Source organism: Coccinella septempunctata, chromosome 4, assembly GCF_907165205.1.
Source record: "Coccinella septempunctata chromosome 4, icCocSept1.1, whole genome shotgun sequence".
Lineage (NCBI taxonomy): Eukaryota > Metazoa > Arthropoda > Insecta > Coleoptera > Coccinellidae > Coccinella > Coccinella septempunctata.
In genome coordinates this window covers 37,426,567-37,442,652 of record NC_058192.1, presented here as the reverse complement: position 1 = coordinate 37,442,652, position 16,086 = coordinate 37,426,567, and the positions used below count along the sequence as shown (strand labels likewise).

Genomic DNA, 16,086 nt, shown 5'->3' with positions numbered 1-16,086 from the left:
ATTACCATCCGGATGCTGTGCTGGAAAATGAACATCACAAGCTCTACTGGGATCCCACGGTTCTCACAGACCGGAAAATAACCCACAATAGACCAGACCTCATATTGCTCAATAAGGATGAGGACAGAGCACTATTCATCGACGTGGCAATTCCAAATAATAACAATCTTCTAGATAGGCACACTGAAAAAATTTCAAAATACAGAGATCTCGAGGAACAGACCAGAAGACAGTGGAAGCTGAAAGATATCAAGACCATCCCTATTGTCATTTCATCTACAGGCCTGATACCGAAGAAACTACTAGAGAACTTGAGGAAACTTCAGTTGGACGAAAATATCTATAGAGTCATGCAGAAGGCGGTACTGCTCGGAACGGCGAGAACTGTACGCAAGTACATGGGGAATGCAGAGGAACACCGTCTGCTCCGACAGGAAGTGCGGGTGGTCCGGACCCGACCACCACCACGAGCCCGAAAACCTGGAAAGGGCTCCAACAGAGCTTAATCCTTTTGATATCTGAGATATCTGGGATAAGTGAATTTTCCTCTGGAGAGGAGTGTGAAAGCCGCAAGGCTTAAGTCATAAAAATCCATTTCCCTGGACAATGACAAATGTTTATCATTGCATCTCCAACAAGTCCAGTGCTTAGGCGCGGTTCTCACTGGAGCGATACGACAAGCGATGCAACATGAGCAATCTTTTATCGCCCGATGCAACTTTTATCTTCGCAACACTCCAGTGCACACTGAAGCGATACGATATCCAAATTAAGCGCTTAATTGTTAATCAATTACGAAATTCTATGCTACTTTTTCCGATTTGATTCTCAATCACCTTTCTGTCGCTGAAGCGACCCGGCAGCTGTGTCGCCCAAACCGACGCGATTTCGATATTTATGAAATATCTTTTTTTAACAGCAAAACTGTTCTGAAAATGGGATAAAAACCGAAACACGCGTGTCAACAAATATTTTAATTAAAAATTGTGAAACTAAGTCAGAAGTGTTTTCTTCTCTTCGTTTTTATCCAATTCAATTCATCATGTTTCACCAAGAGTTATGTGAGGAATCAATTTCGACTAAAGAAGATAGACAAAATCTGATACCCCATTCTGGCTTCCTGAGAAACTAGAGAACTAAGAAGAGGAAACTAAGAAGAGTAGTAGTCATTTATGGACAATAACTTTTGTTTTCGAGTTATAAGCGAAAATTGGAAAGATAGCGATAACGAAAACATTATACAGGCACTTTTTTACGTAGAATCCAGTGGCGTGCTCGACCCAAGCTCTGACCCAAAGTTATTTTTTTTTTAATGGGAAGATGGATTTTCACTAGTCTAAAATAGAATTGCGCTTGCTCTGTACAGTTAATAATAATATACTTTATTTTCATGGACAATGCATACATGTATTGTGTAGAAAATTGTCAGTAAAACCAATCAGCTGGGGTATACAGCAAAGAATACTATACTAATAAAAAAGTACATAGAAAAGACAAACAAGTAACAGTGCACCCTATTACACTAATTTCAAAAAATCATTCAATCTATAAAAACAGTTAAGGATATAGCTCTTAAGACTTCTCTTGAAAATTACTTCACTACGGATACTTTTAATGTCATCAGGTAGTGAATTGAAAATTTTTCTTCCCATATAATTCGGCGTATTGAGGGTTACATTATATTTACAGAAGGGAATATGGAGGTATTTATCCTGCCTTGTGGATATCTCACGCATAAGATCATTGGTCGAAAACAGAGCTCGATTCTTGAAGACATAAACAGACATCTCAAAAATATACAAACATGGAGTAGGGATCGGTCGCCCGAAAACTCTTTGAATCGAAAGATCAGTGCCCAGAAAATGTATTGCCCCGAAGGATCACTCGCCAGAAAATACCGCCCACTACCTCCTGATTGGCCGACTGACCAAAGGACAATTGTCTGTCATCTTTGTCTAACCATTTATGAAGTTTGACAGAAGTTAGGCACAGATTTTTGATATGATTGTACAAGTTGGAACAAATATGGGGATTTAATTTTAAATTTTGTACAGCTGACAGCTGACCATAGATAACCTAACCTGTTTGTTGATATTTACATAACCGTTACAGTCGGAGCCGGAAACTTTCTGATTTTTATTCGAATTATTACACTAATTAAATGAGACCATTGATATTGATACTTTGAAAGCAATCTGATGATGACATGCATTAAGAGTTCTTCTTTTGGGTACATCAAACTTTCCATTTTCCAAAAATAAAAGTAGGTATCGAACGAATTGTACAGAACAAGTACCATTCTATTCATTTATATATATATTTTTTTAGGTAATATTAGATGATCGAAATACTCAAAAATCTGGAGCATTCTCAAATAACAAAATTAAAATTTTAAATGATAATCAAATGTGATTTAAACCAATACATTTTATTGAGGAGTAGAATGAGTATCTGTTTTTGAAGTGGTCAGTGAGAGTCTGCAATCTCGAGTTCCCGATACTTATCACTTTCAATCCCTCAAGAAAATGCAGAATTTTCTTGAATTGATTAAATTATATGGATTACAAGAGACAATGTATGAAAACGTTATAACATTCTCCTCAAATATGATTTCCCAAAGAAGATAATATATGAATACTGATGGAAGAATCAATTTTGGCCCGCAAGATGCCTTTTAATATAAAATATTTCAGCTTATTTCGTGAAAAGTTATTATTCGTACAATTCACTGCTAGGGAGAAAGGGTCTTTTACTGGAGCTCTTTTATCATACACCAGATTGTGTGGTATCCCGTCACATTAAACTCTACTAAAACTTTATCTCATACTGTGGCTTTACTCATTGTTGGATGTTGAACATTGTTATGCTTATTATCAAAAAAATATATCGTGGGCAAACAATCAAAACCCACTGAATCCCTTTTTTTTTGGAAAAATGCCATTTTATCACCTGTAAAAGATCTTTAACTCCAAAACCATCTTTCCAAGCGATCTATAACCTTCATAATTTACATCAAGCCCTCAATAGTCTAACATTCAACAGTAAAAACCTATCAAGTCCACTTAGGGGAATTCTCAGAATGCAATGGGTTATGATTGTATGCTCACGATATATAGATAGATGTAATCAATCAATCAATCAATGATCGAAGTAACATTTCATTTATGTCAACATTACACATTAAGCATGGATTTCACAAAACTCCCATTGTCCGATCAACAATATGACAGTCCCTCGGTTTCCTAAACCAAATCACTGTTACTTTTGCATTTCTGAATATTTGGAAGGAGTATCAATTGAGAATCATTGAATGGAGGTGTATATAGATCATAATTGGATGCCAGAATGATATTCTGAATGCTCATGACTGAATTATCAATTGCAAAGAAATTGACGTTTATATGTCAAGCAAGCTTTGATTCCCAGATCAAGCTTTGTGAAACCGGGGATAAGGCTTACATTAATTGTGAATGAACTGTAAACAGTGAATTATTGATTTGAGACTGTAGGCTTCACAGTTTCATTTTTTCCGAGTACATTCTTGATATATCATTTCATATTTAATGTATTTTCAAGTGAAATAGAAATTTTTCATATCTCTTTTCTTTCATTTCACAAATCCTATCACTATTTCAATATTATAATATCTTTGAAAATGGAGATTTAGCAGAGTGGGAATGGGATTGAAGAGCAACAGAGAGCAAATTTTTCTTGGGATGTGCCAGAATTATTTTTTCTTCAGAGTTATGGGTGTATAATAATAATGAGGAAAATTTTTCTTGATTGAAATGTTCATTAAGCTTTCATAAAAAAACTATGCTATAATGAGTTTTAATTAATTGAGGGAATAATAGAAAACAGTGTGTAATTGTAACATTAAGATACGAAAAAGAAGAAATTAAGAATAATACAAATAATTATCAGATACAAACAAATAAATTGTATGATGACTGTAAGTTTCAATTTTTACAATGGCTTGGACCAGGACCGTCAAAGCTTCGGCGGGCCTTGGTACATAAAGAAATTATAGGCCCCTCGTTGGTTTTAGGTGTTAGCATTGTATAAAATACAGGCCGATTCTTCCGAATCGGCTCGGTTTAAAATATTCAGTAAGGGCGATCCTACGGGAGGGGGGATAAAGAGGGTAATTACCCCTCCAGAGCCCACAACGATTTCGATTTCATTTATGAAAAAACTGAGAAAAAACAATATTATATAATAAAATGAAAAGAAGAGATTCCTTGTAAAATTTTAAGAGAAAAATATGCCAGCTCTGGACACTTGCAAATCATGTATTCAGCTGTTTCTGCTTCTGATCGACAGAGACTACAAATCTCATCTCCTGACTCACCCATACGGTGCAAATGATATTTGTACCGACAGTGCCCTGTCAGCAGTCCCACCATCACCCGAGGCTCAGCTCGTGACAACTTTAGCAGTTTTCTGGTGTAGATCGGTGAAATCATCATGAATTTCTTTGACTGAGTAAGTCCAGGAGTGTTTCTCCAGAGGGTTAGTCTGTTGTTCAACTCCCATTGTTGGATCCCATTTGTATTGGTACTTTCCGAGCCCACAGAAAGGCTAAGGTCCAGCAGGATGCTCTTTTTGCAAGTTCATCGGCTTTCTCGTTTCCTTCAACAACACTATATAGTGCCCTGGGTACCCATATATAGTAGAGTCACTTTGTTGTCTCTGGCCAGTTGCTTTATGGTATTACGGCACTCCCATGTCAGCAGAGATCTCTGGCAGTGTGATTCTAGGGACCTCGGCGTGGCCTGGCTGTCCTTGGTGATATAGATATGCGCACCTTTGAAGTTCATTTTAAGACACTCCTGAGCGCATACGTAAACAGCCAGTGTCTAGGTCTTCAAAATAGAGGTTTCACCTCCCAGGGCTTTGGAGATCCTCAATTTTAGGTCCATATTCGCCAATGCCAATGCCTATTTTTGATCCATCAGTAAACCACGTGGATGACTTTTTGTCCAAACGATTTAGGAAACTTATATTGCAGTAGGACGGTCAGCTTTAATCGTTTCAAAGGGCGTTTCGAAATCGAAAATGATTGGTATAACATCCGATGGTTTTTCCAAGAGGTTTGAGTCCAGTGGATTCAATATCCTCATATGTCCAACCCAGTTTTCGTGTAGGAGATTCCCGTTAAGGGATGTTCTTATTGCTTCTAGAAGGCTACATTTCCTCACATGTAAGTGTAGCGAAGGCAGATCAAGTGTGGCCTCAAGCGCTGCTGTAGGAGATGTATGGATAGCTCCCCTAGCACCAACACAGGCCAGCCTTTGCTGTTTCTGCAGCAGGAATGGAACAATAGGGTGGAAAATACCAACGGGAGAAGACTAAAGATTTATGCTGAAAAACTTAATGCAGTTGTGATAGGACCTGATATACCGACCTACATACCAAGAGTAAATGGACTACCCGATGTACTGGACATTGTCGTAATGAAAGACATCACTGAAGAAATCAGCATTGATACAATAGAAGACGGAACTTCAGACCACAATCCCATAGAATTCATAGTGGGACATGGCCCAAGAAACGATGAAGAGACACAAACCAAGGATCGCACACAGACTGGGAGAAATATAAGAATTTACTTCAGGAGAGAATCACGGAAATTCCCCGAATAAAGACCCGAGATGAATTAGATGAAGCAGTTGAAAAATTGGAAAATCAAATAAAAGAAGCCTATGAAGAAAGCACCAAGAGAATAAGGAAACCAATTCCGAAACATTCACATGGAGATACGCCTAGGGATATAAAGGAACTTATAAAAAAGAACAGAAGACTCTACAGAACAACAAAAAGAGAAGAAGACAAGAAGAAACTGAAAAAGCATAGTCAGATATTGAAAAATGCTTTAACAGAACTGCGTAATAAAAGATGGCACCAGAGATTAAGTGAACTGAATACAAAAGATCACTCGGCTTGGAAATTGCAAAAACGCTTACGACGAGAACGGACAGTTATACCTCCAGTGCATGGAGCAAACGGAATGGTATATACGAGACTTGAAAAAGCCGAAGCACTTGCCGACTCAATTGAGAGAGAAGCCAGAATAAACTACAGAAATTATGATGACAATGAAGATCTAGAAGAAGAATAACTGATGATGGATACCGACATCATTCCAAAACCGGCTTCACCAACAGAAATCAGAGAGATCATAATGAAATTGAAAAACAGGAAAGCGCCGGGAGAAGATAGAATAACGAATTATATGTTGAAGAAATTGCCTAGAAAAGGAATAGCAGCCTTGACGAATATAAAAAATGGAGTGATGAGGACCGAATTCTACCCAAAGAGATGGAAAACTGCAGAAATGATAGTTTTTAATAAGCCTGGAAAGGAACGGAAATTTCCTCAAAATTATAGACCAATCAGCCTACTATCAGCACTACGAAAAATCGTCGAGAGGGTTATCGCCAAAAGGCTGAATGAGAAAATAGAAATGTTGAAGATAATTCCACCCGAACAATTTGGATTTCGACGAGAACATTCGACTGAACTCCAATTACTACGGCTCATAGAATACGTCACCGAAGGAATGCAGACCAAACAGGCCACAGGATTAGTTCTGATGGATATCGAGAGAGCTTTTGATAGAGTATGGCACGAAGGCCTAATCTACAAGATGAAAGAAGCAGGATATTCGACCAAGCTATGCAAGATTATAAGGAACTATTTGAGGAATAGAAACTTTTATGTGAAGATAGATGGAGCAACCTCTTAAACCAGACAATTGGAAGCGGGTGTGCTTCAAGGATCGGTACTTGGACCTCTGCTTTACGTAATATACGTTTATGATATCCCGAAGAATGCTAGAAATATGCTCACCTTGTATATGCAGATGACACAGGAATAGCGTTCAGACATCGACGCCCAGAGATCATACAACGGAGACTTCAGGAAGCCATGCATAGATGAAATACTCAAATGGTGCATCAAATGGAAAATCCAAATCAATGGAAGAAAGACTCAAGCAATATCACTGCAAAAGAGAAGATTGTGGATGGAAGAAAACCTTGAAGTTGATGGAGAAGAGGTTGAATGGAAAAATGAAGCAACATACCTAGGAGTGACGCTTGACAAAGGACTCACATGGAAAAACCACATCAAATGTGCTGTCGATAAAACGAAAGCCGCAATGAGTAAACTTTATCCACTCATAGGCAGAAGAAGTCATATGAATAAGAACATCAAGTTGACGATGATTAAAACTATTGCGCGACCACAACTAACATATGGATCGGTGGCATGGGGCTTCGCAGCCAAGACCCACATCAAGAGAATACAGGCCACTGAGAATAAACTCCTTAGAATGGCGATGATACTAGGGTACGTACGTACCCTAGTTTGTTAGGAACAAACAAATCGTGGAATAGGAACCAGTTACTGAATTTATGAAGAGAAAGGCGGAAAGGATATTCGACAAAGCCAAACAATATCCAAATGAGGAACTACGAAGATTAGTCGACGACGATCCAACGGAAGAAGCTTGAAGAGGTCAAAAACCTACCACCGAAGACCGAGAGATCAGTTCAGGATTTAAATGTAACGAAAGAAGAGCTTAGCCTATAAAAGCTATAGGCAGCATACAACTATCAACACGACTATGATCGTGTGAGAGTCCAGAAACCATAAGAGTCAACTGGTTAATAGGCAAAATGCCCGAAACCTATGAAGAAGCAGTTAAGGGTTTTTAGTGGGTCTCGAGCTCAGAGAGTGAGAATCCCCACACTGTTCCCCCTCAGAAGAGGATGTATTCGTCTGTTTTGCAGATTTTCCTCCTGCTACACCAAGAAAAAAAAAGCTTGCCTCTCACAGTCACCACTATGTCATCGGCGTATGCCAGGGCTATAAAAGCCACCTGCCGTTAGCCTCTCCAGAAGATCGTCCATGACCAGACTCCACAGCAGAGGTGATAGTGAATTGGTAATTTTTCATTTTATCTGGCCCTCCCCTCAAAAAGTTTGCCCATGTCTGACCTAGACATTCTCTGTTTACGTATGCGCTCAGGAGTGTCTTAAAATGAACTTCAAAGGTGCGCATATCTATATCACCAAGGACAGCCAGGCCACGCCGAGGTCCCTGGAATCACACTGCCAGAGAGATCTCTGTTGACATGGGAGTGCCGTAATACCATAAAGCAACTGGCCAGAGACAACAAAGTGACTCTACTATATATGGGTACCCAGGGCACTATATAGTGTTGTTGAAGGAAACGAGAAAGCCGATGAACTTGCAAAAGAGCATCCTGCTGGACCTTAGCCTTTCTGTGGGCTCGGAAAGTACCAATACAAATGGGATCCAACAATGGGAGTTGAACAACAGACTAACCCTCTGGAGAAACACTCCTGGACTTACTCAGTCAAAGAAATTCATGATGATTTCACCGATCTACACCAGAAAACTGCTAAAGTTGTCACGAGCTGAGCCTCGGGTGATGGTGGGACTGCTGACAGGGCACTGTCGGTACAAATATCATTTGCACCGTATGGGTGAGTCAGGAGATGAGATTTGTAGTCTCTGTCGATCAGAAGCAGAAACAGCTGAATACATGATTTGCAAGTGTCCAGAGCTGGCATATTTTTCTCTTAAAATTCTACAAGGAATCTCTTCTTTTCATTTTATTATATAATATTGTTTTTTCTCAGTTTTTTCATAAATGAAATCGAAATCGTTGTGGGCTCTGGAGGGGTAATTACCCTCTTTATCCCCCCTCCCGTAGGATCGCCCTTACTGAATATTTTAAACCGAGCCGATTCGGAAGAATCGGCCTGTATTTTATACAATGCTAACACCTAAAACCAACGGGGGCCTGTAATTTCTTTATGTACCAAGGCCCGCCGAAGCTTTGACGGTCCTGGTCCAAGCCATTGTGAAAATTGAAACTTACAGTCATCATACAATTTATTTGTTTGTATCTGATAATTATTTGTATTATTCTTAATTTCTTCTTTTTCGTATCTTAATGTTACAATTACACACTGTTTTCTATTATTCCCTCAATTAATTAAAACTCATTATAGCATAGTTTTTTTATGAAAGCTTAATGAACATTTCAATCAAGAAAAATTTTCCTCATTATTATTATACACCCATAACTCTGAAGAAAAAATAATTCTGGCACATCCCAAGAAAAATTTGCTCTCTGTTGCTCTTCAATCCCATTCCCACTCTGCTAAATCTCCATTTTCAAAGATATTGTAATATTGAAATAGTGATAGGATTTGTGAAATGAAAGAAAAGAGATATGAAAAATTTCTATTTCACTTGAAAATACATGAAATATGAAATGATATATCAAGAATGTACTCGGAAAAAATGAAACTGTGAAGCCTACAGTCTCAAATCAATAATTCACTGTTTACAGTTCATTCACAATTAATGTAAGCCTTATCCCCGGTTTCACAAAGCTTGATCTGGGAATCAAAGCTTGCTTGACATATAAACGTCAATTTCTTTGCAATTGATAATTCAGTCATGAGCATTCAGAATATCATTCTGGCATCCAATTATGATCTATATACACCTCCATTCAATGATTCTCAATTGATACTCCTTCCAAATATTCAGAAATGCAAAAGTAACAGTGATTTGGTTTAGGAAACCGAGGGACTGTCATATTGTTGATCGGACAATGGGAGTTTTGTGAAATCCATGCTTAATGTGTAATGTTGACATAAATGAAATGTTACTTCGATCATTGATTGATTGATTGATTACATCTATCTATATATCGTGAGCATACAATCATAACCCATTGCATTCTGAGAATTCCCCTAAGTGGACTTGATAGGTTTTTACTGTTGAATGTTAGACTATTGAGGGCTTGATGTAAATTATGAAGGTTATAGATTGCTTGGAAAGATGGTTTTGGAGTTAAAGATCTTTTACAGGTGATAAAATGGCATTTTACCAAAAAAAAAAAGGGATTTAGTGGGTTTTGATTGTTTGCCCACGATATATTTTTTTGATAATAAGCATAACAATGTTCAACATCCAACAATGAGTAAAGCAACAGTATGAGATAAAGTTTTAGTAGAGTTTAATGTGACGGGATACCACACAATTTGGTGTATGATAAAAGAGCTCCAGTAAAAGACCCTTTCTCCCTAGCAGTGAATTGTACGAATAATAACTTTTCACGAAATAAGCTGAAATATTTTATATTAAAAGGCATCTTGCGGGCCAAAATTGATTCTTCCATCAGTATTCATATATTATCTTCTTTGGGAAATCATATTTGAGGAGAATGTTATAACGTTTTCATACATTGTTTCTTGTAATCGATATAATTTATTCAATTCAAGAAAATTCTGCATTTTCTTGAGGGATTGAAAGTGATAAGTATCGGGAACTTGAGATTGCAGACTCTCACTGACCACTTCAAAAACAGATACTCATTCTACTCCTCAATAAAATGTATTGGTTTAAATCACATTTGATTATCATTTAAAATTTTAGTTTTGTTATTTGAGAATGCTCCAGATTTTCGAGTATTTCGATCATCTAATATTACCTAAAAAAATATATCTATAACTGAATAGAATGGTACTTGTTCTGTACAATTCATTCGATACCTACTTTTATTTTTGGAAAATGGAAAGTTTGATGTACCCAAAAGAAGAACTCTTAATGCATGTCATCATCAGATTGCTTTCAAAGTATCAATATCAATGGTCTCATTTAATTAGTGTAATAAGTCGAATAAAAATCAGAAAGTTTCCGGCTCCGACTGTAACGGTTATGTAAATATCAACAAACAGGTTAGGTTATCTATGGTCAGCTGTCAGCTGTACAAAATTTAAAATTAAATCCCCATATTTGTTCCAACTTGTACAATCATATCAAAAATCTGTGCCTAACGTCTGTCAAACTTCATAAATGGTTAGACAAAGATGACAGACAATTGTCTTTTGGTCAGTCGGCCAATCAGGAGGTAGTGGGCGGTATTTTCTGGCGAGTGATCCTTCGGGGCAATACATTTTCTGGGCACTGATCTTTCGATTCAAAGAGTTTTCGGGCGAGTGAGTCGTACCGCAAACATGCAAGAGGTAGAATTCTATATCTTGCAAAAAGGGTTTACAGGAAACGAATTGGGAGACACCAGCAATCACTCGCAGTATCCTCTTCTGCGCGATAAACAGACTCGGAATATAGTAGGCCATACCTCAGACGTGACTCTACCTGCGCATGGTACATTAATGCAAGCTGATCTGGAGCCAACATAGTTTTTAAATTACGAAACAGAAAACACTGCGAGCTTAATTTCGTTAAGGGAGATCGGCCACCGAATGCGAAGTTGAGCGAAGCTGTGCTTTTTCAATGCTAAATCACGAGTTACGTCACTCGATTCGTAGCTTGTCAATTATATTATAATAGTACTGAAAATGCTCAGCTTCGCGCAACTTCGCATTCGGTGGCCGATCCGCCTAAAAGAGACTCACAATGATCTCTAAAGCAAAGGGTGTTATCCAAAATCATTCCCAAAAACTTAAGAGAAGCAGTCTGAGGCAACGGCTCATCATGATCATTTAACTTTACCTCAAGCGGTTGAACTTGTTTCTGTCTATCGTTGTGAACCACTCTACGAACAAGCCGAATATAATAGTGATATAATAATTAGTCAGTAATAACTTTAAATGAGGATCAACTTTTTACAGGAGAAGCTCAAATCGTTGAGCATCCGCATCAATGCTCTGTCGACACCTTTTCTCGATACTTCGCACCGTATTCAATGAATATTTGAAACTGTGTTCAAGCGACTTAGGAAATTTTCTCTCAGTTCTATTATACTCGTGTTAAAATTTTTATAAAATTTGTCCCTTATGTGTCCCTAGAAAAAATCTAATGGTGACAAATCAGGTGAACGAGCTGGCCACCTTATGAGCCCTTGATTTTCTATCCATTTGTTTCCGAAGTTGTTTGATAATATTTCTCTGATATTTCTACTATTTTGAGGCGTGGCACCATCTTGTTGGGAAAAAATATTTCGCCTCTCTATAAGAAGTAAATTATCATTATATCATTCAACAATGTGCTGTTCAATTATTACTTCATAGCGTTGACTGTATAAATTTCCTTCGTAAATGCAATAGGCCAACTCTCGATTTTTTATAAAAGCACACCAAACATTAAAACCAAACCTACCCTGAAGAGGAACATCTCAAGCAATATGTGGATTGATGTCTGACCAAAAATGTTCATTATGTCTATTGAATATCCCAGCACCATTAGGCCATAGCCTATTGGTGAATGCAGGTCATCCCGGCCTTTCAGAAAAATTGCTTGTTTTGTATCCTAAGGCTATTAGTTTCGGAGATACGGGGTAATTCACATGAATATTGACATAAATTTACGATAGCCATAACTCTGGATTGCAAGGTCCGATTTCGATCAAATTTTATTAGTTTGTTCTCTTCAGAATGCTTTTCCAAACGGCTCATGAAATATCAATATTTTCAAGTCCCAAAATATACAACGTGTCCCAAAATTCAACGATAAGCCGGCGCCGTAGGGTGGACATGGTCATGACTATTTCAGGAAAAATAAGAAAAAAAATCAGCTCAATTTTTTATTTGATTACAGACAGTGGCGTTGCTTGCCTTAGAGGGGCCCTGTATCAAAATGTGTTGAGGGGCCCTAAGGAAGGGTGAAGTAAAAATAAAAGTAGCAAAAAATGATTAGTATCGAAATGATTATGTACTTATAATTAAAAGTTCTAACTCATACTTGGTGCTGGGAGCTAAATAATACACAAACAAATAACATACAAACAATATAAAATAATATACAAACAACATAAAATGATGAACAAACAAATAATAAACAAAAAATACCAAAAATTCAAAATACGCTTTTCTAGCATTTATTTCAGCAAATCTATTTATCAAATCAGTCATAGCTGATGACGATTTCAGTTTTTTAAGTTGTTCCCCCTCTATCGACAATAACGACATGTCTGACAGCCGTTCCTGTCCCTTAGAAGTCCTCAGATAATTTTTTATGAGTTTTAATTTTGAAAAACTCCTTTCAGCGAAATTCTTCGAAAATTTACACTCTTCATGATATTTTAAGTTACCACGGCCACAATTTTTCAAAAATTTTTATTTTTTTGTATCGACAACTTAAGTAATACTGCTGCCCACCAAAATTCCTAAAACTCCCGAAGTACTCATAGTTTTTACACAAAAACTAATCAAAATATGTTTTTTTCCATAAAAATTCGAAAGATTTTTTCGTTGAGCCCACCTTATTACCTCATTGTTTTGTGAAAAAAAAGCATGGACACTATGGCGGCAAGTTTTTTTTTTAAATTTACACAACTAACCAAGATTCTAAAATAGTATAATAATCCAAGAAAACAAGTGGCAAAAAAAATATGCGTACCATTTCTTAGAAAGACTAAATTACTAAAATTATTCTCGTTCATAGTGACAATTTTTATTATGTGCCCAAAAGAGATGAATATTCGCAGAACCACAACGAAAAATAAAAATGGTTGCCTTTCTACTGAAGCGTCTATACCATAAAGCATAATTATTAAATTATTATGACATATATATGTGTTCTGTGATATTTATTCGATAAGGCCTTGTCGGCAATCTAATTAGACCCGACAGTTTTCGTGTCGATAAAATCGCTCATAGAACGGAAATCGATCATCTGTGGTACCAATTTTCATCTACTCGACTTGAAGTTTGGATAGGTGAGAGAGGGGAAAGGGGATTACTGTCGAGTCGTGCGTTTGTGGTTCCACTGCTGATTTGGATAATCTATAAAATCTTACATGTTTCAATATAATTGGTAGTTTTCTCTATGATACATCACTGAAAACAACGGAGTATTATAGTCTATGGAGCTCATAAAAAGACACAAAATCGAACAATTTGAAACATTTCTTTGAATACATTTATATCTATCATCACAATTCCAGAACATTCTGATTTCTGACAATAATTTCTACATCAATCTAAATCAATCTGACAGAACAAAAACGACAACTGACATTAAGCACAACTCTTCTTCTTCTTTATAACAAAATCATCCTCTTACCTTCTAACCTACATCATAATTCTGTCTTTTATTGTATGCAAAATCAAACAGAAAGGAGTAAATGTTGCTTATATTATCAATATCTTTTCCATAGTTCATAGCATTATTACAGTTTTTTATATGATAAATTTCAAGGAAAACACGCTTACTAAGATTCTTTTTTACTTCTAAAACTCTTGCTTTACCATAATCCATGCAATGGTTGGCAGACCTACAGTGCTCAGCAAGCGCACACACCTTAGTTGGATTCTTCCCTTTTTTCAACTGTTGTGACGTTTAACCAATATAGGTTCCCTCGCATGACATACAGGGAATAGAAACGACAACACTACTCATTCTTCCATTTTCCAATCTGACCTTTACGGAACTGAACAAATTTCCAAGCTTAAAATTGTTTTTTATGTCTATCTTTATTTTATCAGTTTTCAAAAGATTCATCAACGGATGGGTGATCCCTCGAATCAAAGGCAAGGAAGAAAAAATAATATCTGTCCTGCTGGTCACATCTTGATTAACATCCTAATTATCTTGACCTTGATCATGTAATGAATCCGAAACACTATTTAGGAGGAGTCAACAAATTCATAAGTGACAGCTTGTTTTTATTGACGAATGAATGATGTTTTTATTGATGAATGATGCATGTGAGATTCTCTCTACTCGTGTCTTCATTCCAAGAATCATATTAATTTTTTGTTTAGCTGGATGGCCTGAAAAGTAATTTTTCTACAAGCGTGCGCGTTCAACCTTTTTCCCGCACGCATTCCAAGTTGCAAAGAGTCACTTTCCTAAAGAGTGCGGGAAAAACGCCTTCTATTTCTTTCCCGCACGCATTTGCGTGCGGGAATGGATTAGCAGGGTTTTTTCCCGCACGCAAATATTATAGAGTAAATTAAATTCTATCATCTTTCTATGGACAGAACGTCAACGATGAGAAACCCTTAGTAACGACATGCAGAATAACGTCTGTCATTATATATGAATTAATCAAATGAGATATGATCTGTTTCGTGAAATTGATATATTTATATATTTTAAGCGCTTGTAGAAAAAATATTGTTCCTAACTCTTGCGGAAAGTGTCTTGCCCGCACTCAACTACTTACCCGAACTCTGCTTCGCATCGTTCGGGCAACGGCAGTTTCGTGCGGGCAAGTATCACTTTCCGCACTTGATAGGAAAATAACTATTATGTATCTCCCAGAACTCATTGCTTTAGTAAACCAATCTATCTTCAATACATTATTTCCAGTTCTTATCAGTTTTGTGTCTAAAAAGGGGATAGACCTTTCCGATTCTTTTTCGATTGTAAATTGAATATGTTGATTGTACTGGTTGAACTTATTTAGGACAAATTCTATCTGGCTTTCAGGCACCGAACAAATGATATCGTCAACATATTTTTTAATGAAAGGAATGTCGAAAGGAATACTTCTCCAAATTATTTTCAAAATGTAATCCATGACTATTCTAGCTATTATGGGGCTGAAGTTCGATCCCATTGGTGAACCAAAAATTTGGATATACATTTTGTTGTCAAACATAAAATAACTGGACGAAAAAAGAAACCTAATGATGGACATAAACTCCGTCTTAGGAATGTTAGTGTGTTGAGCAATAGATTCCCACATATCCTCAATTGCTTCCAACCCCAATTCGACCGGTATATTGTTGTACAGTGAAACAACATCAAGACTTAATAAAAAATAACCCTGCTCTAGCTTAAAATCATTAACATACTCGAGAATTCGAAAGAATCCTGAATATAAAATTTATTGTTATTATTAACCGCTCTAGTTAGAATATCTGCTATGAAAATAGACAACTTGGACGTTGGAGTGCTAATGTAAGAAACAATAGGTCGCAAAGAAACAGTAGGCTTGTGTATTTTTGGGAGACCGTAAAACCTTGCTGGAACTGCAATATAATTATACAGTGCCTTGCCCTGATTGTATGAAATATAACCACTGCCAACCAATCCTTTGATAATGTTGTTGGCCTCATTTTGTAA

General features: G+C 36.9%; 1 protein-coding gene and 1 long non-coding RNA gene across 2 annotated transcripts in view; one reads left to right on the top strand and one right to left on the bottom strand.

Annotated features, from left to right (window-relative positions):
• Positions 1–16,086, top strand: part of LOC123312496 (cytoplasmic aconitate hydratase-like) — a 198,723-nt gene that overhangs the window by 77,899 nt on the left and 104,738 nt on the right. The gene's annotated exons all lie outside the window — the stretch shown is intronic.
• LOC123312520 lies at positions 10,428–10,849 on the bottom strand. The gene is made up of 2 exons (XR_006537638.1): positions 10,606–10,849; positions 10,428–10,540 (listed from the first exon to the last, which is right to left on the bottom strand). It is a non-coding gene; the product is annotated as an uncharacterized LOC123312520 (long non-coding RNA).